This window comes from Columba livia, chromosome 2 (genome assembly GCF_036013475.1).
Source record: "Columba livia isolate bColLiv1 breed racing homer chromosome 2, bColLiv1.pat.W.v2, whole genome shotgun sequence".
Lineage (NCBI taxonomy): Eukaryota > Metazoa > Chordata > Aves > Columbiformes > Columbidae > Columba > Columba livia.
Genome location: NC_088603.1, coordinates 55,921,311 through 55,949,110, shown reverse-complemented (window position 1 = coordinate 55,949,110; position 27,800 = coordinate 55,921,311). Strand labels below are relative to the sequence as shown.

The following is a 27,800-nucleotide window of genomic DNA, read 5'->3' as shown; positions in this document are numbered from 1 at the left end:
AGCAGAAAAGCTCAAAAATTCCTTGAGCCACACACACGCAGAAATGTATGTACTAAGGAAATGTATAGAAATACCAAACGTATACAGAAGGTGGAATATATTTAATGTAATAAAGAATGTTTATAAACATACATAAATAATTGTATTTCCTATGCTAGCAGAAATCATAGAATCATAGAATATCCTGAGTTGGAAGGGACCCACAAGGATCATCAAGTCCAACCCCACAGTTCACACCATGTGTCTGAGGACATTGTCCAGTCTCTTCTTGAACACTGTCAGGCTTAGGGCCGTGACACCTCCCTGGGGAGCCTGTTCCAGTGCTCCACCACCCTCTGGGGAAAGAACCTTTTCCTAATGTCCAACCCAAACCTCCCCTGGCATATTTTCCTGCCACTCCCTTGGGTCAAGCTAAGAATTTCAGTGGAATGCAGTTACACATCGTCATGTATTGTTTTGTTACATAAAAGCTTTTCTTGGAGAACTATATGCTGGGTACCATATATATCATTTTGACATGATCCCATGACATTTTAGCAAAAAGTACTTATATTCCATCTGTTGTGTTGCCTTCATCACTATAGTATCAGAACACCATCCTTAGAGCATTAAACAACATGGCTAGCACATCACACATTTGTTCTTTCTTCCTCTCCCCAGGAAGACAATTACATTAGGGGCTTTCCTTTTGCTTTTTCTTAAAGACACAGACTGCTGGGTAAAATTTATTTTGGGGAAGCTAGGGTGAAAGACTTGTGTTAATGTCAAAGATGATAAACTACAATGGTACTTCATCTTTGTGCAAAAGCATTACAAAACTATGCAGAGATTAATTTTGTCCTTTGAGTAAAATCATATTTCAATCTTACATGCAATGTTGTTCTCTCTTTCTGACCTACCCTAACTACTTACTCCACGGAGCACCTGATGAAGGCCATGTTTGCAGCATTGTAAAAAATACAGAGTATTGGTGAAACTGTGGTCACAGCCATCCACTAGAATTCTTTAAAGTCTAAGCTGGACTCTTTTCCATTAGCAGACACACTAATTTATACAATGAAATGTTGAAATCACTCACCAAGAGCCTGTCAACTTTTTCCCAACAAAATTCTTCCAACAGTAAAACTGGCATTCTGACTAAAATTAAATTCTTACAAAAAGTCTCTACTTTCTAAGGAAATTCTGCCTGCTTGTTGAAAAAATAAAATCCTGAAAACTTTTTGAAGCCCATTCTCTGAAAAGTTCTAGTCACAGGCATAAACTTAGCTTCTTTTCACACATCTTGACAATGTTTAGATCTGTTGACAGTGTTGTTATCAAGAAATGCCGAGGGGACACGGACAGAAATCTGTTTCATGTAGCTCATTTAAGTTAATACCTTCTCCTACCATTTGTTATCCCAGCACAGCCAGTACGTCCAGAAATAAATGGAAACAACTGTGTGCAAAAGGTGGCTGGTGATAAATCCATCAAAATTAAAATTCAAGGTTCGAAAACCTTGACAACAGGAGGGATATAGATTTGAATCTGACAGCAAAATGAAAAGACCAAAATTCTCATTATAAGCACTTCCACAGAGATCTGGGGTATTTAATCATAGAAAGCTGCATCACAACTGGGTGCAGGTTTTCCCTTCTCTCCTAGAGGTTTGCTATCACCTTTGGGGATTCTTTCCTCTTAGGATTGTGACACTGTGCTTCTGCACCTTCAGGCCAAAAAGAGTGTTAGGAGAATATCTGTGTACAGAGGACCAGTACCACTAAAGCCAGTGACAAAGCCTGGAAAATTATTTTGGCGTTTTCTCTTCAGGGTCTAAATTTCTTTGTTAAGATCTCAGAGAAAAAGGCCATCTCCAATTTAATCATCAACTACCTGCCCACTTTATTCCAACATAATAGTGCCTCAAATAGCTCATATTTTGTTAAATTTGCACATTAACTGGTGTCATAATAGTCCATTTTTAATTTCTTATGAAACTACAAAAACAGCAACAACAAAAAAATACACAAAAAGTTCACTATCAACAACAACAAAAAAAATCTTTACCTTATTCTAAGTCTTTCATGTTAGATGGCCCTTCTGAGACGAGTCTTCTGGAAATTTTAGGCAAACACCCCCTATAACTCCAAAGCCCAGGTGCCTGGCGAGGAGGCCAAACCCCTTTGCCTGTGGAGAGAGGCCTACCACAGGATCAAGGGTACTAGCCACAAAACACCAGCAGATGAGGTCAGGCCCTGGAGTAATATCCCCTTCTTTTCAACCCTTTATCAGCTCTCCACCCAGCTCTCACTTTATCAGGTGTGCCAATAATTCAATCAGGTTGCACAGCTTTGGGGCTAAATTAGTTGTCAGGCTCTCCTGAATTTTTTCACTACCACTGTGTTGTTGGCTCTGTACAACAGGTTTAGTCTGGAGTTGTAAACAATTTCTTTACAAATAAAAGGATAGCAACTGAGCACCTTGAATACAAGGCATGAAGAATTAAGAATAACCTTGCTCTTCATGAAGTCACCACTTGTGAAGAGTGCCTAGCATCCACACAATGCATCTATTGTTCAAATATGTTCCAGCGTGTGTCCTGCTGGTGATTTCATGAATACCAGATCACATTGTATACGTACACTGTGCTCAGTCGAAAGTGAAAGAAACGTTTAAATAAGGACTGGCTGACAAATACAGATGCCAAGCAGAAATGTTAAAAGTCAATGGTGAAAAACCAAGTTCTGTGAAACCTTTCCAAGAGAACTTTACCATCATTGATGAGTCATGCAGCTTCATCACTTCAGACAACACTGTTCTAAAGCAGTGGGTCACCACAGAAGAAAATGCAAAGCCATGTGTCATGAAAAGCAATTTAGGGCTTTATCTGTCACCTGTTAGTTGAGTTTATTTTCAGTTGATTGAGTTTATTTTGCCTCACGTTTTGCTACTACCTGCATAGGGAGATTCTGCAAGGAGAAAACTCATGTCCTCATGATACAAAGGTGCACCCTCCACTGCTTTTAGAAGGCACCCTGCGGGAGAACCTGGAGCTGAGACAGATGTACCCAAAATTAGTTTCTTCACTGTGGGTTGCACTATTCCACATTTCAAAGGAGGATGGGGAAACTCCCTTTCCTGACAAAGGCATTGCATGTATTGGCCATGAGCAGCACCAGTTTTTCACAACCTCCCTTTTCATAAGTTGGGGAGGAGCAGACTCATATATTTGGTGTTTTCAGTACAGTCTCTTTAGGCAAGCCCTGATACAACACAGGAGTAAATGTATTAAACCCCAGGAATGCAGATAGGGAAGTGAAGACATCAGTTCTGTGATTTTTTTTATATCCGCACTCCTGTCAGCATGAATGCTGAAATCTCTTGAGGTAAAAGTCTGGAGTATTTCACCATCATTGCCAACAAGGTATCAGTAAACTCCATTATGAAACCTCTGGGGGCACGGTAAATGAACAAAAATGTATGTTAGCCTTGGCTCTGTTTTCTATTGTTAGATGAATGAATTAAATCAAACGTGTCTGATCTGAGGGACCACTTGGGTTTTAAAGTTTGAAGGGATGATAAATGAAGTGTAGCCTTCCTTTCTCTCTTCTCTGAGTTTGTGACGAGCCCAGTGGCCTGCTAAGAGAAGGGAGGCAAAGAGAGAGACAAGGAACGGACTAGCACAGGGTTTGCAGTGTCTTGTGCCTGGGTGACTGTGGTAAAATTTGTAACCTATGCGTCATCTCTGAGAAGTCTGCATATGGGTTGGTAGCAGGTAATCTTGCCTCCATACTAATATCTTTAGTGGGGTTAAGTAATACAATGTTTTTCAATCAACTATATCAAGTAATTTCCAAGCCTCAATGTTCACACTTATAAATATGCGTACATGGAAGACTGGTCTGACTCAAGTACTGTAGCTATGTTCTTTCACTCAATATCCTTATGAAAGTGCCTCTCTCTCTGCTCAGTCACTGCTGGATCCTATAGAGACCATCTTCCTAACTGCATCAGTAGGTTAAGTTCCCTAACTGCAATTTCTCACCCTTTTTTTTCTATCACCTACTTTTCTCCAATAAAGTTGGGTTTATCAGTGGCATGTTTGGAAAGACAAATTCCTGCAACAACTTCAGAAGAGGAGCCGGCTTCATATGACAGTACCCAGGGACAGCTGCTAGGCTCCCTGGTTCTCCAGGGAGATGAGTAACAGTGATAGCTGAAGACAGCAAGGTCTAGTGAGTCTGAAACTGGTCGGGAATGCAGAAAGCCTGGATTTTATTCCAAATCTGTCAGGGAGTGTTGTGTGACTAACCTTAGGCAAATCTTTTTTACCTCTCATTAGCTCCTTTTCTCTCCCACTCATTTTCTGTCTTATCTCTTCATGCTATTATATAAGCTCCTTGAGACAGGAGCTGCCTCTTTATATACAGAGAAGGAGAAGACCTAAGCTGGCCATTCCACGATTACATTATAAATACAGAAGTTCAATTCTTTGGTATACACATGTAATTTTTAAACAATGTAAAATTAGTGAAATCTGCTTTTACAGAGCAGTAAACTGACAGAGGACACTCAAGCGACTAGCCTTCACTTCTGAGAATCAGTGGCAAACTGTGGGCTACAGCATTGAAGTCTCGACGACTGCTAACCACTTAGTACAGTCCTTGTTCTCTTTGCATGGAGTTTGCTAAGTTGAAATTACTCTGTCCTTTTCAATGATATACATCCAAAGTGCTCGATTAAAAAAAAAAAAAAAAATCCTCTAAACTTATATAACAAATGCACAAATGTATTTTAGCTCAAAAGTATTACGGATCCAGAGTTGTCTTTACATGTCACAATCACATTTTCTTACCCATGCTTTTACCATGTGTTGTAAGCATATGGCATGTTGGCAATGCATGACAAGAATGCACAAAGTATGGTGTCAAAAAAAAAAATCCAACCAAGAAGTTTGAGAAGCTGCCTACTACGCTATTTGCTCTTGAGTAAGTTAGGCATCTTCTAAAGTACCCATTTTCTTGTAACCTGAAGACTATCTCTGCTATTGCCAGAGGCTTTTATTTTCACACTAAATAGAAATATGAAGCTCTGGAAGGGGCTCAGTGTTCTGGTCTCTTGTTGACAACAGATAAATGTTAAATCATCAGCTAGTTTACACTGGTAGAGAGCATAGGCCATCTGATCTACCAGCGTCCCACGTGTTTTCTTCACAGGCATAGGAATCCTGATTTTTGACTGCCTGTGTACAACACCAAAGCTCTGCTTCTACTATTCATTCACTGGCTACCAACTTCTATTTTCATTATTCAGCAGATGAAACAGACAATTAAGGTGCTACTTACTATATCACTATATTAAATAGTGCAAAGGAAACTTCCCTCACACTGAAAGCTGAATGTGTAATTCTAAGAACAGTTTTGGCCTGGCCCAGCTAGCACCCCTCCAAACTATTCTTCAGCATGCTTCAAGTGTTAATAATGTGGCTATAGACTTCACTGTGCCAGATGGCCTTGAGGCTAGGGAATAGTCTTGTTTAGTTTACTCCTAGAGACATAGCCAATATGAAAGAGTGATGGCATCTGATCTGATAATCCTAAGATTTAATCAGACTCTCCATAGAGGAGGAGGGTCCTTACCTCTGGGTTAGTCAGTGAAAACGACCACTAGGAAAAATCCAGTCACTGCTTTAGAGAAAGCCAGAGCTATTCCCTCTGTGAAAGGCTACAATAAAGACTAAATTTAATGTCCTCCTGTTCTCAAGCACCCCTTCCCCTCTTCCAAATTACACTCTCAACCCTTACTCCAAATCTTGCTCCTAGCACAAAGTATGCAACTTCTTTCATCCGTCAAAATACTCAACACCGTGCCAGCAGATATTAAGTAGACAGAGCATGTCCAGCTAAAAACACTGAAAGACAGTGTGAGAAGCAGCAAGTTAAGCGATGAATTACAGCGTGCTCTCAAAGACTGCGCTGTAGCTAGTGGCAAGCAGTGTATCCTGGCAGCTCAGAAAGAGACAAGGGATCACAATCCGTGGCACCAACCATTCACAGCTGCAAGCCAGAGAAGTTGTTGTCAGGCTGATTTTAGAAGTCAGCTGAGTAACAAGAGCTGTAGCAACGCTGCATAGCATTGTCAAATCTAGCTCCTCATTGTAAAATGGGGAATACTAAAAACACCAGTAACAATAGTGATGTTGAATACCCATAGTCCTTCTTTTCTTTAAGATGTGTTATAGTAACTCTACCATATCCCAAAAATACAAGGACAAGTGATACAGCTGTGTGATCACCGTAACAGCTTACCCATTTATGAAAACAGACCTTTATTCTCTATTTGACAACACCTTGGGCTAAATCCAAATGGCCAGTTACACATTTACAGTACCCAAAATTTCCTCACTATTATAAAGTACACATTGTTAAGTGACTCCTATTTAACTCGGATAATCAAGTGCATATAAAATAAAGCATCATCTGACACCATTTAGAGGATGCAATGTCACCCCTTTTTCTTCTCTCACACAAAATTAGCAGACATGATCTCTACTTGTCTCTCCTGTTTCATAATGCTACATACAAACATTATTCTACAAAACATGATGTACTGGACAAATGAAACACTTGATAATTTCATTTCATTAATTGAATAGGATGATGAAGCCATTAGTAGTGACAAAGTGAAATTCTTAATTAACTAGGAAACAAGAGGAAAATTCTTTGTAAACATAGGGCAGCAAAGGAATTAACATTGCAAGAGATTATGGGATCCATATGGGAGTCTGTACTCTAATACTGTTTTCTCCCTTGCTGCCTCAAACTCTCCTGTGGATGTGGAGGTGTGGAGAGGGAGCAGGACATCTCCATTTGGGACAGCCATTTCTCTTGGCCTCTCTCCTTACCTTCACCTGCCTCTCAGGCCTGGCCTCCTTAAGGGAAGGTGGGTGGTAATGCTGTGTCACTTGGGCTCATCATTGATTGCACTTTGTGGTCTCAGCCCTGGTAGATGTTGATGGGATTTACCCACCATGTAAAATGAGCAGATCTTTATTTTCTTGTGCAAGAAAAGGAGAAGGAGAGCTGGAGTCTTGGGTTTTTACTGTGCCGTTGGGACAAGGAGCAGAGAAGTCTTGAGCTTCAGCCCGGTCCCCGGGCTCATTCCCATTCTCACACTGGGCAGGTCTGACAGCCTCAGCTTTGGAGCTGGAAATTTTGATTCTCTGAATAGAAAATACAACAAAAGCACAGGTTGAGAACCATTAAAAAAACCCACAGAACTCTATTCACAGTCATGTTGAAGCCCATGAGCAGTTTCAGCTGACAAAAATTTGTTTTTTTTTTTTCCTGGGAAGTTGAAATGATTGCTTTAAAATCTCAATGCAAAATGTTTTGATTTTCTTTTAACTGAGATTTCAATTTGAAAGTAATCTAACGTTTTAAAATGCATATATATTTTTTGAGAAGTGTTAGAGAGTCCCAAAATAAAAATGGAAAATGTTGTATAAAAATAAACATTTGGTCAATGTTTTTATTTCAATCTAGTAATTGAGATTTCGAATTAGTGTAAGTAGGTAAAATTGCAAATAAATAAAATAATTAAAATTGTTCCATTCAAACTACATGTAAAAATGCTGTGTGATTAATTTAGAAAAATAAGAGTTCAAGTTTGAGCACTCAAAAGAAAAAACTCCACCTTGCCCCAAAATGACACTTTTGGCATCTTCTTCTTGTAATTCAGATTAGATTATTTCTTCAAGAAAATAATAATAATAATAATTTTTATTATTATTATTATTCCCTTTGTGATCACAGGACTGAGATAGGGTCATTTTGATACCTTTACAATCCAGAGTAGTACTCATTTCTCAGTGTCTCTGCCCTTTAAGGTTTCCCACTCTGATCCTTCCTCAGTTCTCTCTAGTGCTACTGCCTCAATTTGCCTTCAAATCGCCCATCTCCATGTAGTGATGTGATCGTAAAGGCCAGTGACAAATGGACCAAACAATTCTCTTTTGACACATGCAGTTTCCATAAAGCCACTGAAATCAGTAGAACACTTGCAAACAAATTAACATAGATGGGAATATGGTTCTTTGCAGAATTAGTCATATTATATGGGCTCTATTTAAGAGTTATAAAAACTGTTGACCAAGGCACATCTATAGCCTATCATAATCATCACAGTTAGAAGAAATAAATGTTAATAACTTTGGTTAATTACAGCCTCATTTCTTCAAACACAGCCTAAACACAAGATCTGAACTGGCTTTATATGAAAAGTTTAAATTACTCTTATTATGCTGTTAGGACCATTTGAGACAAAGGAAAGACTGACACAGCTGTTAAATTCTGTAAATAACCTAGTTTTTAACTAATTCTAACTGACAAGATAATTAATGGCTTTATATGAAAGTCTTTGGAAATTCATCCAATACTTCTAAAGGAAGAACTCAAGTTTGGTGAGGATATCCTGCACTTTTCAGAGGAAAAAAAAAAAACAGGTTGATATCTTCTCTACAGGCCAAACAAGACCAAGTTGTAACCTTTGTTTGGTGTCTCCCTGATGTTAAATGTTACTGATATTTTATATACTTGAATGGACCATACATGTCCTAGCAAATTAAGACGTCTGAATTTAAAATATTTTCTAACTTATTTTTGTTATACTTTGATGGCGGGATTTGCCTCCATCAGCTGAGTTAGTGAAGCTTACATTCTTGAAAGAGCTCTTACCTTGATAACTTCATTGCTGCTACATAGATATACTTCAGGTGTTTAGGTAGTGCCTAGAGACGACAGCATAGCTCTACCAGGAGAGGTGCAGATATGTCCTCTTCCCGTGCCAAACACTCTACAACCAGTTGGTTAGAGCACTTCCTTGAGTGATGGTGGGTTTGAATCCCATCAGACTGAGAAGGGTATCATATTTGGTTGCCCCAGGTTGAGGACTCTGGTTTGCTGCATAAACCCCAGCAGCACATTATTTTAGAAGGAAATGGCCACAACAGCATTTCCTGAAAGGTTTAATCCTGTTTATATCCACGAGGCATGCTTGTAACATACGTTTCCTGCTGAAGACGCTGATGAAAGAGAAATAGTGGAATAGAGAGGCTTCCGGGTCCTTGTACTTCAATAAGCTGGAAATTGGTATCAGCTTGCTTGAAGGTGTGGCGCAGGGTAGGAGCACGTTTCTGGGCACGTGGGCATCTCAGAAGTGTTGGGCAGGCACATCAAGGCTAACAGGTTTGGGAGTTTTGCATTGCAACTTTGGACCTTCCACAGCCATCCTGCTTTAGGCTCCTTGTTTTTTTGCCAGTGAACCCCTTAGCCAGCCATCATGGAACATATATTTACTGTAATTGTAAGTTCTGCGGAAAACAGCTGGGTACAGCATTGTTATGTAGCCTGAAACACAGGTACCACAGTGAGATTTATATTTTCATTTGCTACAAAACTTTCAGATACTTACAAGTCAGTTTAGTTATAACACTGTTTGCATTTACACTTAATATTAGTTGTAAAACTTGTAGGAAGTCTATGTTGTATGTTTGAAGTGTTTGATCTAAAATGAGGCAACAAAAAGTCTGGTAAATAGCCTAGTTGCATTTAAAAATGTCCATCTAAAAAGAAAATCATGCTAAAATAATCACACTAGTCTAAAATCAAGCAATCAGATTCTATTTGCAAATGACTGTAAAAATGGGGTAAGAAGTGTAAATGGAGGTGAAATGCATCATCATTAATAAACTATGTTCTAGAAACCTCCCTTCATTTACTTTTTTTAATCTAAGGGGGAAAAAATAAGGTACTGCTGTTGGTATATTATTTCTGTTTAACACACAAAATCAGTAATTAAATATATTTCTGCTGGTCTTGTGGCCATATGCCTGCAATATGTAAAAATATATTTGCTTCTTTTTTTTCTTTTTTTTAATTCCTTTTGTTCCCAGTACTGACTGCCTGTCAGAGTGAACCCTCCAGATTCCTGTGTGCTGGTATCCATGGGCTCTTTCTTGCCAAGCTGCCAGTCTGGAGCGTCACACCTTACTGCCTTTAAAGATTGCCCTGCAGAGATAGAGGAAAATGGCAATTTTTACATGATGCAGTCTGGCGGCCCAGGAGATTTGAAGTCAGAACTGGTGCCAAGATTTACCCAGGAGAGCAAGCAGAGGCAAAACAGAGAACCTGGGCCAAAGGAAAAATAAAAGAAAAAGAAAAAATAGAACGCAAAGGAAGAGGGGACTGAAAGGGAGGAAAGCGTGGCAGAGTGGGAGTAGGTTTTCTGATAAAGGGCAGTACACAGGGCTAAGCAACGGACACTACATGTTGTTTGCATGTGCTTATTAAGAGGGTCAGGGTCCTAAAGAAAGTCAAAGGGAAGAGGTCGGCTTTTTTTTGCATGCCCCAAATTGTAGTAGATTGCAGAATGTAAATGAGACAATTATTACACCAATGCTCATCAAGCTGTGCTGGAAAGACTTCAATAGCCTGATGAATATGCATGCAAATTTGTTAATTAAGTTAATTATTCTGCTGAAAATTCATTTGTCTTCCAAGGACATTTTCCCAATGATTTTAACATGCTTGTGCCATTAGTCATGCTCCATGCTATTTAACATTACTTTTTGTCCACTTTTTCTTTTTTGCTTCCTTCTTGCTTGCTTTTCTGTTCTATTCAGGATTTTTTTATTAAAGCTTTAAAACCAGATGATTGGTTCTCTTAATTGACCCCTGCAACGCTGGAAGACGCTAGCAGCCAGCTCCGTAGGAATCCCCCAAAACCAGATTTCATTCAAATACTTGCTTCATGTATAAAAAGTCCCTAAAATGTCACCTAGGAAAGAGGGGGTGCCAGGGGGAGCGGAGGTGGGGTGCGAGGAGCAGGGAACCTATCTGGCATCATTAGAGCTGGAGTCTGAATGAGTCCATGTAGTGATTTGGGGGGTGGAAATCTGTCCCTGCTGCAGGCAATTTCCTCAGCCGAAGCCTGGGTTTGGCAGAGGGAGTTACCTTGCTTGGAAAGGTGCGATCTCCTCACACCTCCCTTCCCTCTGCCTGTGCAGCGATACACAGAAACATATGCACGCAAAGAGGAACAAGAACTGAGATACTTTTCTGTCACCATGAGGGCCAAAACCTGTTACCATGGCAACAAAAGGGAATAGTGAGTTTAAAAATCATGTCTAAATGGCAAAATGAGATACTTTAAAGAAACAGAAGGATATTTTTTTTCCTTCTGTGAAAGAGAAGCATGGTATTGTTACAACTTTGCATGGTCACGCTCTCAAAAAAAGAGACCTTTCTCTATCCATTCGCAAATCCTGATCATTTTAAAATGTGGCAGAGTGCAAAATTACTTTTTTACATTTTAATATACATTAGACCTATTTTATAACTCCACAGCTTTTAACTGCTGGTTCCTCTTAAGTTCACTCCTTCTAGTATTCGCTTATTCTATTCTGTTGCACATGAAAAATAAAATATTTGTTTTTTCCAGCAAACAGGAAAACTCCCAATATGACCATGGGATCCTTTCTGCCTTCCTACAGCAGGAAAGATACCAGGAAAAGCTTAACAGAATAGGAATTATAAGGAAAGGAAAATTGCAGATAATGGAGTTTAAGAAAATTAATTGGCAAGATTTCTCTTTTGTGCAGTCCTTATACATTACACAGTCTGAATGGCACTGTAGTGTCACATAGATCGTAAACCAATTAGGATGATATTTTAAACCCTGTAATTTCTGTAATTCCATCTGCTTTAGATGGTTTAATTAGTGAAAGTTACAAAAGCCAAATATATTTGAATATTTTGAAATCAAGCCCAAAGGCAAGAAATAAGAGTTACCAAAAACACTTGATGTGCAAGTGGGCATATTGCATGAGTATATAAAAAATGGAAGAGGAAGCCTTTTTCTTTTCTTTTTTTTTTTAATGTAAGATTGGTTAAAAAATATCAGTGGTGAGATTCCAGTCATCCAGAAGACAGTGGCAGAATCCCCATGGACTCTGAAAGGGCAAGAGTTCATCCTGAATGAAGACAATTTTTATTTCTGAGCTGTTTTTCTAGCAGTGATATAGCTGTTTTCTTAATTACCTAGACACCATCCCACTCCTGAAATCAAATACAAACTCCTCACTGGGGGCTCCAACCAAGCCCAGTATGTAGCTGGGGGACTGTATAATATTTCTCACTTTAAGATGGTGGAGAGACGACTGATCAGTGGGTATAACCCTTTTATTTCCAGAAGCTCTGTCCTGAAGTAATTGCCCCTACTGTTCTATATCCCCAACCTTTGCCCAGTGAACTGGTGAATACTTTGATTAAAAACCACTTCTCGCTTAGCTGAGTGATTCTACACAACATAACCCTCCTGTCATCCTTTTAAAGTTTACCGTGGACCTGATTGTGAGAAATTAAAACCCATCATTTTCTGGTGTATTTCCAAATTGCTAACAGTAATCATCCTAACATGGAAAGCCACGGTGGTGCTATCTTTGCTCCTGCAGATAGCCCCAGAGAAGTCCACAAGAAGGACAATTTGCATGGAAGAGGGTTACACAAACAACCCATGAAATCACTTTACCATGTTCAAAAGAAAAATATCTCTTTTTTAGAAGTAATTTATCAGAACTTTAAAAATGTCTAAAACCAATTAAATTATTAGCACTGCAACGTGTTTGTTTAGTGATGGTATTTCTCCCTCACAGCAGCTGTGCATTATTATGGACCACGAATAGCTTCAGCCACCAGTGACTGACAGCAGCATACTGAAGACAGGGTGTATGCTGTTGCAGTGTCTGTCACTCTCTGATTGAGACACCGTAGGTGTCCAGGGCTGTCCTTGCTCGATCCAAAATATTCCAAGGTAAAACTGTTACTCATAAAAAAGATTACTTGTCTTTCCACTTAACAGGAACACAATAATAGAAGTGAGCTGTTAATTCATGGTACCGCCTACAGTTTAAACAAATAACTTTTGTTCTAGCTGTTGTGAGAAATGTCAAGTCAATGAAAATGTCTAACATAACAACAATTGTCAAACGGTGACAATGAAACGGAAAAATTAGGGGGAAGCAACAATTAGGTAGCTGTGTGCAAAAAAAAAAAAAGTAGGACCTGTGTCATTATAGGCCAACAACTGTTTTCTGTAGCTGTCACAGAAGTTTTACTAATAAAATCGGGCACATACTTCCCTCTTGCATATTTGCTTCTGTAGCCATTTGCAAAGTAGTACTTCTAGTCAATAGGAAAGGAGATATGAAAAAACTTTTCCCTACCCAAATCCTACACCCATGTTTTCAAAGTCATATCAGAAGCAAATGTAAAGATGAAGGGCGGTTCTGCACCTGGGATCAGCCAGTTGTTTGACTCTTGCTCTGCGTAATGCAGGCAGCCAGCTTGCTTTCCTTTCCACAGCCTAAAAGTTGCATCTAAATGTCCATGTGACAGCCGGTAATTGTCACTGTAGGTGTCTTGTGAATGCACACCTTTCCTCCCAGTTCACATCCCACTGGTAAGCGGTAGCCTGAGTTTGCTCTCAAAGTTGCTGATAACAACAAAATCTTTCACTAGCAGCTCCATTACACATAATGTGTACAGCTGGCAGACCATGGACAGTAATTTGGGCGAAAACCACTGAAGTCCAGAAGCATCAGTAGTTCAGGTAATCTCTTTGGAGAAACATATTTGTGGTTATACATGCTATTAAATGAGCAAATTTGGGTGAACCATGGATACATCAATGATATTAATTTTTAAAATAAGAAAGCACTATTGCTTAACAGCTGAGAGCCTCCTCCCATTGGGCAACTCTGTTTCCTGCAACCATGCTTCATGTTTCTTTCTCCTCTGGACCTTATCAGCACATTTTGGGACCAGTCACTTGCCTGCTTTTTGGCAATGCATGACTCCACTGCAAGAGCATCAAAGATTTAGCCCATACAGACAATGCTGGACAAGCCAGAAGGAACAGAAGTTTGAGGTAATCTTTTATTCCTGGAGAAAGCAGAGGTAAAAGAAAGAAGATTTGAAAGTCCAGGAATAGGAATAAAAATTAAATAAATAAAGATAAGTACTTATTCAGAATTATTACAGTAGAACACTACTCTCCCATAAGGGTTAAAATTCCCTCCACAAGTATATAATATAGAAAAATTCAACCCATATCTCCCCACAGGCATAGCCAGTGGAATTAGAGGTCAATGAGACGCCTGATGCTCAGCATTGAGGAGCCAATCTGTCATTTTCCGCAGAGGGACCATGGGCTGCTCTGCACAGGCAGACTCCCTGCTGTCCAGCAGCCCCGAGGCTCAGCTGCCCATCAGCTCCCACCAGTAAAGGGGAAGAGCACAGCTCACTTTCTCCAACGTGAAGAGAGATAAAAAAAAGGTATCTCCCTACCTGCTGCAAGGAACAGCTCATATCCACTGTCCTTCCCATTTCTGGAAACCAAATCCTACCAGCCAGCTCTCCAAAAACTTTCACTTCCACTTGTGACAGCGGCAGCATCCATGAGTGAGTTACTAGGGCCCAAAAACTCATCACAAGGGGCTGTTTGCAACTCCTCTTTCTGCTATGAGCTACAGCCTTTTTCCAGGTGTGCAAAGTCTGGCCCACCCCACAAGACACATGCATTCTGCAAAGGGGCTGGCTCCTGATTTAGGTCTGTGCCTCCCAGGCCTGGGCAGCAGAAGGTGTTTCACCATGTGATGGAGATGACATTGAGCCCTGGCAATTTTTACAAGGCACTAGAGCAGTGAGAATGTTTCTGTTTGTTTCTTATGCTATCCCAAATAATGAAGGGAGAGTGGTTAACTGTCTTGAGGGAACATACTATTGACCTCCAACAGTATCTTTGGCGGAAGTTGACTCGTTACCTCTCATTACTGCCTTGTCCTGCTGCTTTCTCCCTCCAAAAGCACCCTCGAGTTGCACCCAACTTTTATGGATTTAGCTGCACCATAATGTTTCTCGCTCCACTGACCCTCAGAGAAGTACTTAATGTATCCTGAGGGACCATTTTCCCCTGGGTATTTCACCTCAAGGACACATTCAACCCTTGTGCTCCTGCCTCCTCTGCTGCCTTTTCTGTTGTCATCTCTACTGCTAATCATGGCTATGACATGGAGAGAGCAACAGTGGTGATAAAAGCTTAAGAAGTAAAATGTTGCTAAGTCTGAGCCTTCAACTGCAAAAGAAATTTATAAGAGAGTTGACTCAGCACACTGCTGCAGCAATTCATTTTCTCTTCTTTTAAATTCAACTCAGCTATGTTTAAAAAAAAAAAAAAAAGGGAATAGACTTATCAGTGAATTACTCATAGCAGATTTTGGCTCTTCTAAGACTGGCAAAGTTACAGAACTATACCTAATCCTGTTGCAGTCATAAAATTAATATCATAGCCCACTCTCATTCTGTGCACTAGAGCATTCATTGTGGTTTTCCCTCTGCAGGAAATACTGTATTAAGCTCACAAACTGCATAAGTCAAGGTGCACATGTCCAGCACAAGCGTTCTAGAGGTCATGGTTGGAAATGCCCAGGCATTCCAGGGGCTGAGAGGTTCTTGTGACAGACATCCAAAAGAGGGGCAGAACCTTGCTAGGGCGGTATGGGTTGTCAACACTGCAGTTGCAGTGGGGCAAGAGCTCAGCATTTCTGTCACCCTTTGCTGATGGTTGCTGCCTTCTTTCCTCATTCTCTTCCCTTGTGAAGGCCAAATCCATTCCGCTCTGACAGCACAGCTGTGTTGGTCAGAGGTGCGATGAGATGTGTTCTCTGACAGCGTAAGCTGCCACCACGCTCTGGCATGTTATTTTTCTCCAGTTATCATTAACACTTACAGTGAATAAACCTTTTAATGCAGATTGCCTCAAAATCCCCATTTGTCTCATGTTCTTTTAGGCGAAGAAACACAATATGTGTCTGCGCTGCAGTCACAACAAAGACGGCAAGTTCTGCCCACGGTCCAAGCTAGTTTTAAACCAGCAGCCGTGTGGAGGCAGAGCCACCCCACAGACAGCAAGAGACAGATCGACTCCTACTGAGCAGCCCCGGGTAGCACGAATAAAGCCAGCCCAGGTACACCGCGATACACTCAAGTGTATCTCAATTAAAAAAATCAGAAACGTCTTCAGCTGAAAACACTCCTGTGAGTTTCTTGCCAATGATGAGATATTTGGGATTTCTCTTGTAATCCCATTACTTTCGAACTGTGTAATTGTGTCAGCAATTTCTTCCTCCCATTTATAAAAAGAGAAAAGTAAATCTTTATCCAGGAAAATAGTCAGCAAGTGAGACCTCCCTGCTCAAAAAAAGAAAAAGCGAATGAAAAGACAAGCATCTCTAGAAACATTTTGAGGGCTGGACACACAAGGTGTTGCTCATCGTGTTTTGATTGATTCTGTACTTCTTCGCAAGTCTTCATCTGTTCATCTCTGCAGTGAATGCCAGTGGAAGTTTTGTCATGCTTTGTGCTTGCACTAATGTATGCTTTTCTATACCCTCAGAATTTTAGGGAATACATGCCTTTGAGAGTCCAAAACCCAGCTACATCAACAATTTAGACTGCAAGGCTTTTTATATTTACTTCAGCAACAGAGCACATCCTGAGCGAACATCAGGTTCTTATCCCATGACTCCTCATTGTGATAATACTCCATTACCCAGTCCAAAGGAGCAGGCACACAATATATTTGAGCTTATGTGATAAAGAAATAATGGACACACGGGTATGGAGGGCTTCCTGCCTGGCTTACAGAAGAACCATGTGTACACCTGAAATGCTGGCAGGAGACACCACATGGAGGTGGAAAAAGAGAAGAAAGGATAAAAGCCAAAAAAGACAGAAAAGCAAGAAACCGATGTGTACTTTCAGTCTGTGGGTCACTACAAAACATAATGGAAAGGGACGCAACAGCATTTGCAAATAAGCACATCACTAGAATAAGCTAGGGTCCATAATTAACCACATGGGAATTACTGTAAACTGGATTAAAACCTTCCTGTACAGACATTGTTCTAAATTTCCCTGACCAGAATAGACCAGGGTTAACTTTCAGTGAATTTTATGACTTTGCTTTCAAGGGAGAAATGGAAAAAAGATGCTGAAGATAGACTACAGTTAACATGCACAAATAACATCATGCCGGTTAAAAAAAACCCAAAACAACAAAAACCTCGAACAATTTATTGGTAGAGATTTTCTCTCATTATTATATATTCTGTTGTGTAATGAGAATTATCCCTTTTAAGCTCTTTTGAAAAGACTCGGAGAAACACAGAGTTCTCTGCAAAAGTAAATAGGGCACTGCGATTCTAGCTTTTCCTTTCCTCCTTCCTCTCTTCTTTCTGCACTCTCACTGCCACCTCCAATCCTCTGTTTACAATTTCAGCTGTATTTACTAATCATCAGCAAATGTGTAAACGATGTAGTCAGGATGGTTAACATTCTGTTTAGCCAAGATCTTCAACCTTGAGCTTGCAAATGTTGCTTTGAGCACTGGTGGCTAAAGACAGAGGTTTTCAATTAAAGCCGTGCAAGTGCTTAATGTGTGCATCTGTTCTGCAGAAAGGCTAAACATCTTTAAAATTTTAACACAAGTGCACTGACATTGCAAAAGGAAAATCAAATGTCATTGAGAGGCGAATGGTTAAAAAGGTTGCTGAGGATCTTATTTGCATTTTTTGGATGGCTAATTAGGTCACAAGGGTTAATATGTTAAAGAATGGTCTGTCTATTGTTATGTTGGCTGTCAGAGCCTATCTCAATCAAGCATAACTACAGATTACGGGGCAGCTGTCTTTGATCAAAATCTGAGTCCTGGTTTAGTCTTGGTTCAAATTGAAAAGCCTAATAGTTACTATTTTAAAATATTTTGTAGCCTAAGTGCCATTGTGAGTAGAAGTCCTGCCGAGGAAAACAAAAGCTTTCTTAAGAAAATCGGGGAACTTCTCACAAGTTTAAATTGTCAATCTGACAATTTATACCAGAATAAGGTATTGTGGCATTGGCATGATTTTTTTTCCTCCAAAACAAAAACTAGTCCAGTACCACTGTGTTTCAGGAACTTTCAGAATCTGAGCAACATTTGCTGAGGACTTGTGTCCCTTCAATGTATTGAACTGAAACAGAAACGTTATTACTGTGGGCATCTTCCCCTGCTGTAGTGAACAATTGCTCAGTAGTCTAGGTTATTTTAATGGACACATCACTTTAAACTAAGCTTTCACATCTGTTCTGTCCTCTAATTACAAACACAGAAAGAACATAATTCATAATTACATCATAAAAAAGGGAGCTGTAAGTGATTTAAAGGCATGTGTGTGTTCTTTAGTAAACACAACATGCAATCTGCTATGTTTTTCCCATGTACTGGGAACAAATCAGATGGAAAACCTGATGTACCAACCAGAGATTTCCTCTCTCCCTTTATTCCCCCAGTAGAAGAAAAAAAATTTTACTGTATGAATGAATCTGTTGAAGAAATAAATGGGTAGGAGAATCAAGTACAGTCTCCTGCTTTCTTCTTACACAGTAGAGGATTGAATACAGCTGAGCAAGTACTTCACTGTTCTTAATTTACTTAACAAATTTTGATGTCTTCTGTCTGCAATCTGTCCCTGAGTGCCTTTTTTTTTTTTCCCTGTTAGCTACTAAAGTATTAGTAAAAGATTACAGAGGGAATTTTCCCCTCTTTTTGCTCAATACCGCATTTTTTAAAAAAAATATTTTCTACCCACTTTTGATATGTTTCTCTGTTGCAGTTACTGCAAATACTGAAGGAATTTTGCTCCTATTTTTATTCCAAACTGAACATGGCTCATAAGCAATTTTGAACAGACATCTGATATGTCAGTTTGGGCAGATCCAACTAGTTATTACTGCAACACAAGTTACTTGGTTCATGTCTCCCTATCACAGTGGTTCTCAGAAGCAGAATGTCAGTAAATGATTGCATTTAAAGGTTTTCTTTTTCCTCTTGATATTCACATCAAATTCACGGTTCCTATAAATACGCCTGATAGCAAACGCTTGTATGAAATCTGTGTATGAATATGTAAATATCCAATAAGATCATTTTGACACGGAGCAACAAAGGTAGCACCGAGAAGTCTCGCAGAATGAGTCTCACAGAACAGCTAGTATAGGGGTTGGTATTGTGGGTTTTGTGAATTGTTTTGTTTTGATCTTTTTTTCCCCAAACTGTATACACTTTTCGTCAAAGCACAGGAGAAAACATCAGGAGAAATCCTGATGTGTCTTAAAGTTTTTACCATTTTTTTCCCCAGCTGAGTCTGATACAAGCCATCTTCTCGCTACATTCCTCTTCTCTCATTTAGTTTGCCCTGTAAGTTTATGGAAAGGGTGGTATGACAGAGAATCGAGCTTTTGAGGTGAATCCTTAAATCTCTGATGTGATGAGGTCTCCAAAGGTATTTGGAGGGACACCATTACCCACCAGTGATCTGCAACAGTTATAGGGTATTATCCCCACATTTCACAGCTTTGGCTGGTCACCTGAAAGACCAGAAGAAACTCCAGTTTCTTAATTATATCCCCATCTTTTGACATATAGCATGGTTTCTGGGACATTTTTTCACCTTGTTCCATTGCAACAATGGACACTGGCCACAGCTACGAGCAGAACTGACTATTGCCTACTTTTTATAGTCCTCTAAGAATCTTACGTGGTAACACCTGTTGAAAGGACCAAACACCTAAATCTTTAATTTTCCCTTATTTTCATGGTTGTCAGCCTTCTACCACTCATTCTAAATTTTGAACAGTATCTCAGGAGTATTTGGTGATGTGTGATGATGCACGGAGCTCTCTATTGATTCTCCATCCCTTACAACACCTAATTATTGTGGCTAAACAGCTGAGAAACAGCAGTGCCCACACACTCCTGTTGCTGCTTTGCATTAGGAACAGAACTAGTCGGTGAATCGTGAGCAAGGCTTGAAGCTTAATGATACAAAGCTTTGGGGGAAAACCTGGATCTGCACATTTCACTGACGTCTGCCTAAAACAGAATTTGAATGGCAGTTTGGCAAGCCCGGACCAAAAAGTGCGCCCTGCCACACACACTGCCCTGGACTTGACATCATTCTCCACCAGAGATGCAAACCTGCACAATCTGTGGCGCTAACATCCCAAAATGAAACCAATGGAATTTCTTTGGTAGACCTGAGAGATCCACTTAGTGAGAGAGAGACTGAGGATTGATTCAGCATCATACTTAAAGCCCGTCACAGAGGCAAGTGCTGGTAGCCCATGGCCCTGTCAGCCATTCACACAGACCCTCTTGGGGTGTCACCGAGCTGTAATCCAGCCAGGATTACTGCCCTGCTTCTGGTCTGACAAGGCCACACCAGCTCCCTCAAAGAACAGTAAACCCACTGCAGTGTAAAATTTACACAGAAAAACAGATTTCAGGCAACATCATTAATTGTTTTCCTTTCCCCACTTCTCTCCCCAACTAGTAACTGCCGAAAGGTGGCTAGACAAGGGCATCACACCAGGACACAATGGGGCTGGAGGATGGGCAGCAATACTGCAGCACCCCAGGCCAGGCATGCCCTCCTGTCCCTTCCCTCCACTCTCCCCAGCTGCAGCTGGCACAGCAAATGGCCCCTTTCTCACCACAGCAGTTGGTTTCTATTGTTTCTATCGGGCATCAATAGGCCTCTGCCACTCCATTTTATCCCCATAACAGCAAGCACCCCAGCAAGCTGCCACGCTGTTTGTCTCTGCCAGTCCCTGGGGACGATGGCAGAGACTGTGGTTTTTTTTCTCAAGAATTGGCAGGTGCCTGCTTTTTGACAAGGTGAATTTAAGTCTAGGGCAGCAAATGTTCTGGAAAGAAAACAATCCTCACCCAGATTGTGCCTCCAGCACGAAAGGCAGGCATTTTCACTTGGTAGTTCCCTTCTATTCTGGGCAGTTTGGTGTTCTCATGTCGGGTGGGAAGGGGAAATAAAACAGAGAGAAACAACATAGGCAGGACCAGACCACACAGCTTCCTCTCCCTGTTCCTTCTCCCCATCTTTGGGCTCTCCACTGCTGTTTGCCATCTGCAAGGAGCCAACCCAGGATGGGCTGCATGCCTCACTTTCCCCTGTGTTTGTTTGTTTTTCTGTCTGATTTGCTCTCCACCCTTCCTGATGATTCCTTCTCTCTGTCCCACAGCAGTAAAAACCCCATTTTAAACACACCTACGGCTGATGCTGTGGCAGTGTGTTAGAAGTGGGGTCTCATTAGCAGCCAGGTTACCACCTTCCTCTCTGCTACTCACTGCAGCAGCTGCCAAAACAAGACATATCACCATTTTGGCCTCCCAGAGCATCTCCTGTTCCTGGTCCTGCTAGACCACAACCCCCAGCACAGCCATCCATCTTCTCCTACAGCTCCTAAGGATTGCTCTAGTGCTTTCTGCAGGTGCATCCTTCTTATGTCCGTAACTGCAACAGGAACCCCAAAGGTCCAAAATGAGATACAAGGAAGCGCAGTTTGGGGCAAAGGAGCCAGTGCTGTTGGTATTTCTGGTGGAAGCTACTTGAGGACTGATGAAACACTCCCATTTGAGGGTTTTTTTCCTTCCCTTTAACGTCCTACTTCTTCTGGAGTGCTGCAAGTCTGCCAGGAAGTAGGCTGACCTGGAGAGAGGAACAGATACATTTTTGGTGATGAGAAGGGAGCAAGAAATGGGAGGGTTTCTCACTGGTAAGAAATATCCTTCACAGAACCACATCAAATTTGGCAGCTCTGAGAAATTTCTCTGGATCTCCTCGCCCCATCATATGTCATGCCTAAATGATAAAACACACTGTTCTCTCACTAAACAACAGTGGAAAAATCCAGAAAGTAGGACAGGGCTTTCTCTCTAATGATACTACCTCTAAGCCAAAGGCCAGGCAGACTGCAGGAGGGCTTTTGCTACTGTATCTTAAAAAGTGAGATGGTCTCACCTTCCACCATGACAGTTGTGAGCCAAAATAATTGCAAAGCAACACAAACAAATGATAAATCAACACTACAGGGAAGAGCATAGTTCTGTCATGTGGTGAAAATCCACCTCACAAAAAGTAAAGCTTTCCATGCTGAAGGAAAGACTGAACAGTTGAGGCTGAGTAGCCTTTCAGATGCTTTCCAGAAATGTCATATTTCAACAGGATTATCATAATCTTTTGTAGGGCCACAATTACCAAGCACTTAAGCAGCAAAAACTAAAGAATATCTTTTAAAAGGAAATAAGAAAACGGAAGCAAAAAATAAGGATTAAAAGAAACTTCTACTTAGAACTTTGAATCTTGGGACAACTTCATGTAAAATACAAAATACACGTGTAGGTTTCCATATACTATGTGTGAATACACATATTTTCAACTTTTCCAGTTGCCCTACTGCTGTGGCTTCATGTGGCAGAGGAGCCTTGTGGCTCTGCTTTGGACAGACTCTGAAAAGCTAGCTGCCCTTACAGTAAGAGTAGTTCCGGGCAGCCAACCAGGATCATTACATTCCCCATGTTAGTGCTGCCTGTAAAACCTTTACCAGAGGAGGCCCTGTTCTATTTGACTCAACCAACCTTTAAAAATCACTTTTTTCCCCCATCTTTCCCTCTTTTTGCAAGAAACAGAAAGTAATCAGAGCCATACATCACCACTTCTTCCTCTCTGCCCTCTTCCTACGTTCTTCCACTCCATTAAGTGCTGTGCATAAGTTCTACTGACCCCCAATGTAAACAACTCTTTTTTGGGAACTCAGAAAAGGCCAATTTCTGTATTTATATCTTTATTTAGTGAATTATAGCAGTGGCATTTCTTCCATTTTTCCATGTAACTACGTAATACTTCACAGCATGTCTTCTTTACACCACTGCAATATTTTTACCACAGCTATTTGGTCACATCATGGATATTTGGGTAACTGAACGTGTGCAATTTCTGTGACTTCTATACTGTCCAAATAGGATTACCCAACTTCTGTTAATAACTGGTCATTCCCACATAATACTTACTAGTACAGCTATGCCAAATCTTGTGGAAATTAGGAAACCAAGATGTAAAGAGTTTAAATGGCTTGCTAGAGTGCTTACCAAGAGTTGGTAGCAAAGCCAGGCACAAAAAAAATGCACCACATCCTTTCTGGATTTGCGGTTTCTTCTCCAAGCGCTAGACCAGTCCAAAACAAATTAGCATAGGATTATCACCAGAATGTGTAGTATTAGATAACTGATGCTATTTTAAAAGTCATTTCAGATAAGGAAAAATATAACAACTAGGTTTTGCAAAGATGGCAGGTTCCCAAGAGAGGGCTGTGGCTGCTGATGCCACAACAGTTCATCAACTGGATAAGCATATACTTCTGTCTCTGCTAACAAGTCATAGAGCAGAATCAAGGCTGACATGTTTAACTACTTTTAATCTCTTTTCTAATAGGATTAAATCCATTATTCATATAAATTTGCATATTTTGCAATATGATGCAAAGGTGGGATTCTGATCTGTTCAATTACAACGGATGTCATGTAGAAGGGACCAGAGCCTACCCAGCTCCACTAATACACTTATTTCTAGCCATGGGTATTTTCCCATGTTGAAAGTTTTCTATGGAAGAAGTTCTGCCCAACTGCTCTTTCACTTATTCTGGCTATGCTTGCTTTACAGTAGAACTCGGGCAAATTTCTGTGGGCAGCATATGATCACAACATTGTGAAAAACCAGAGAACACTTTTTTTTTTCCTAGACTTTCTTTTCATTCACATTTTGAAATGTATCTGTTTTCCCAGATTTGGGACTAAGAAGCTGACATTTCAGAGGTGTTTCAAAAATTTTAGCAGAACTGGAGAAACTTTGCAATGGATTGTTTATAAGTGGGACATTTTGATATCTCTCCCCACATGAAATTAAAACGCTAGCCTGTAGGTCATTAGAATGCTACCAACAGCGTAGCTCCAGCTAACCTTGACTTGTTCTAAAAGGCAAAGTAAATCTAAAGTGTGAAGTCTTTGTACCAAATCCTTGAGAAAGTAGCATGAAGTGTTTGAACTTGTATAATAGCGAGCCTCCGAGCTACTAGCAATCTGCATTGAAATCGGAGAGTTAACTAAAACAAAAATCTCAAATCATATGCTTACAAAATGGGAGATGCTGGTAAATTGTGCCAGAAAGCTAAATCAGAAGTGGTCGAAATTGTGCAGCACAGTAAAATTCACTCCTCTGAAAAATTTGCACTCAAGAACCCAAAAGTCATCTTCTTCACCTGGTGAAGGTGAATTCTTTCCTGAATTTAAAATAATTAACAACAAATTTGCCATAGTTATCCTTCATTTTTTTTTCCCAAGTACAAACAAAGAAAACAAAAGAAAATGGGGGGGAGAGGGAGAAGAGGAGAGGAGAGGAGAGGAGAGGAGAGGAGAGGAGAGGAGAGGAGAGGAGAGGAGAGGAGAGGAGAGGAGAGGAGAGGAGAGGAGAGGAGAGGAGAGGAGAGGAGAGGAGAGGAGAGGAGAGGAGAGGAGAGGAGAGGAGAGGAGAGGAGAGGAAAAAAAGAAAACTAAAAAGAAAACAAAAAGGAAAAGGAAAAGGAAAAGGAAAAGGAAAAGGAAAAGGAAAAGGAAAAGGAAAAGGAAAAGGAAAGGAAAGGAAAGGAAAGGAAAGGAAAGGAAAGAAAAGAAAAGAAAAGAAAAGAAAAGAAAAGAAAAGAAAAGAAAAGAAAAGAAAAGAAAAGAAAAGAAAAGAAAAGAAAAGAAAAGAAAAGAAAAGAAAAGAAAAGAAAAGAAAAGAAAAGAAAAGAAAAGAAAAGAAAAGAAAAGAAAAGAAAAGAAAAGAAAAAGGATAATTTCAATTGGAAAAAAGCTGACTCTACTGGCTGATTCCTATTGGTAAAGCTCAAAACTCAAGGAGAAATGGCAAGAGGAAAAAGAAAGAAAGAGAGGGGGAGAAAGGCTCTTCGTGAGGGTTATGAAACTCTTGCAGACCCCCCCAGCCGGCCCAGGCCCCCGGGACACCCCGTTGCTCTCCCGCACCAGCCCGGCCGGGCGCCAGGGAGGGACCCGCTGAAATCCCTGGATCACAGTGACCTCTAGGGGTAAGCGGTACAGATGCAGCATCCCCCCCCTCGCCCCCGGTCCTGGATGAAAAAGTGTTTTTTCTTCTACACAAAAGGAGTCTCCTGGGGATTAATTTTGAGGCTCATCCAAAATCCTCCGTGAGGAACTCTCCGGTGCATCTAGATATTTGAAACTGTGAATAAGTCTATCCAAAGATGAAACTGACAGGAAAAGGTTGCTTCTCATAAAATATAATGTAATGAACTGAGTGGTAACATGGTCTCAGTGGAGAAAAATAAACAAACGACAACAACAAAAATCCAAACAAACAAACAAGAAAACCCCAACAACACCAATAAACCCACAAAAACTAGAGTCAGCCCCTCTGTCTATTGAATGCAGTGGTAAAACTCACACTCACCTTACTGAGTGGATGGGGCCGTGGGTGCCTGCCTTCCATTAATTTATTACAACCCAAAGGGGCTTCAGCCACAGTCCTGCAAGAAAAATAATACTGGAGTTTTTTAAAATAGAACACCAATCATGGCACCTAAAAGCACATCATTTGTGAGTGTTGTTCTGTGAGAGCCTGTTCCTGCTTTAAAACATTAAGAATCTGATTACCCACTTACTTGGAGGCTCCTTTCTCTTGCCAGACCAGCATAGCAAGTCTGTAAGGAGGAGTAACATGTGTGTTGGCAGGTTATGTTATAGCACACTCTCCACTGCATAAGGAATTAAAAGCTCAGTCCCTGTTAGTTGTAAAAGTTGTGTAATTAATTTGCAGCATGCATTAAAAAGCTCTGGGGGACTGGAATGCATTAAATTAGTGATTTTACTATTGTTCAACCAAGCTGTACTTCAATTCTCAGGGAAAAGACAAGGGACTATAAACTGGAGGTTGTAACTTCTAAATCCCACTTCCAGTCTTACACCAGCTGCCACTAAGGTCTGAACTCTGACTTTCTGGCTATTCCCAGTTTTCTCCCCAGAGGTGGCCTGGGCTGTACTGTTTTTTCAGAGGTGAACATTCATAGGGAGAGGGGTTACACACAGAGAAACCATTTTCTGGTCTTTTCACTGGACACAGAGAACTTTCTAACGCTAGCACAGGTGGAACATGTCTGCACAACTTCACACCCTGGCAGAACCTGAGGGGTATCACCACAGGGTTGTTGATGGTGCCTGATGACACAGCTCACAAAGCCTTAAGAAGTCTGGATGTTAGACTTTTGGATCCAACGTGTGAGATGAGAGAAGCAGAAAGAAGTGCACAGCTGACCAAAGGAGAAAACAGAAAGTGTGGCTCTCTATCCCCATAGCTGCTGAGGTGCGGGGACTTCCACCTCCTTCACCATGGAAGGTCCTTGTACATTCAAAGGTATTTAGGTTACTGAGCTGACTATTTCCCCAACTTAATTTTTCTGCTATTAAAGATTCAGATAATATTAACCCCTTTTCAGGAAGAAAAAGAAAAAAAAAAAGCAGCTAGTTAGAAGAGTAATATGTTTGGATTTGTTGGACATGAGACTGCAGACGGGAAATACTGCTTGGTATTAAAAAAAAAAAAAAAAAGCCCTATGCTTCTTTAAGCAAGGGAGAATCATAGCAAAACAGTCTTGCAAATCAATCATCCATTACAAACCAGAACATATTGGCATCTCAGTCTGCAGTCACTCAGGATGGGGGCGAAGTCTCCTGATGCCAACATTGCTCCAGGCTTTCTGAGACATCTGGTCATTTCACTGAAAGGTGAAGACTCCGAACAGAAGTGAATATACATGAAAATTAATTTAAAAGAGGGGGGAAATCCTCTTGCTAGTGCTGTTGGGATCATTTCAGGAAAAAAAAAAAAGGGAGTCAGTGCAATGCAGCGCATTGACTAAGCAACAAGCATGAGGCAGGGAATGTAACTGAGCTTGCTGCACAGAGCAAAACCGGCATCCAAAGAAAGATATTTGATGATATTTTCATAACCCTACAAGAAACTATTAACAGGTAAAAGAAATAAATAATATAAACAGAAGTTAACGAACAAAACACGAGAGGTCGCTCTAGAATAGGATTACCAGCATTGACGGCTCCCGTTAATCCTATGCGGTGACAAGACCGGAGCAGTGCAAGGAAGTTACACCAGGTTGCAGATCGGATTGGGTTGTTCTGGGTTTGATTGGTGTTTGTTTGTTTGTTTTGTTGTTTTTTGTTTGTTTAGGTTTTTTTTTCCTGGTTTTTGTTTGTTTGTCTGTGTACAGCTTTTTCAAACATACATAGTGGTCATTCATCCATGAATGAAACTGCTATTACATTTTTCCTCTTCTCCCACGGATAATTAAAAAAAATCAGATGGAACCAGACTCAAGCTAGTAGCAGTGTGCCAGGGTGCGACCAAATCCTGTGGGAGGAAAGGGAGGCATCTTCGTCAGTTATGTTCATTTGCTGGGAGAAATATTATTGCCCACAAATAAGTAGTGCAGCTTTGTTTCACATACAGGGGTTATCAAATATGGGAGCGTCACCAAAAAAAAACCCCAACAAAAAACAAACAAAAAAAACAATGGAAAATAACCAAGTTTAGGCACAGCGTCTGACAACAAGGTCCACTAATGTCCCTTGAGTATCTTTACTCTTTCTTCAGTAGGTTTAAATCTGTCTTTGCAAATGAAATTTGCTCAGCCATGGTTACTTTCCTTCTATTTGATTCCCATGTACATGAGCAATTGAGTTATTGCCTGTTTTCTAGTCTGCGAAGCGATGCTGCCTTCGTTAAA

General features: G+C 40.5%; 1 long non-coding RNA gene across 2 annotated transcripts; it reads right to left on the bottom strand.

The window, feature by feature from the left end:
* Positions 1–82: 82 nt before the first annotated feature.
* Positions 83–27,800, bottom strand: LOC110356650 (uncharacterized). 2 transcript variants are annotated; one of them, XR_010470199.1, is made up of 3 exons: positions 25,454–27,800; positions 8,715–10,046; positions 83–7,201 (listed from the first exon to the last, which is right to left on the bottom strand). It is a non-coding gene; the product is annotated as an uncharacterized LOC110356650 (long non-coding RNA). The 2 variants fall into 2 exon arrangements; XR_010470200.1 differs by having other exon boundaries at positions 8,715–9,386; positions 25,454–27,788.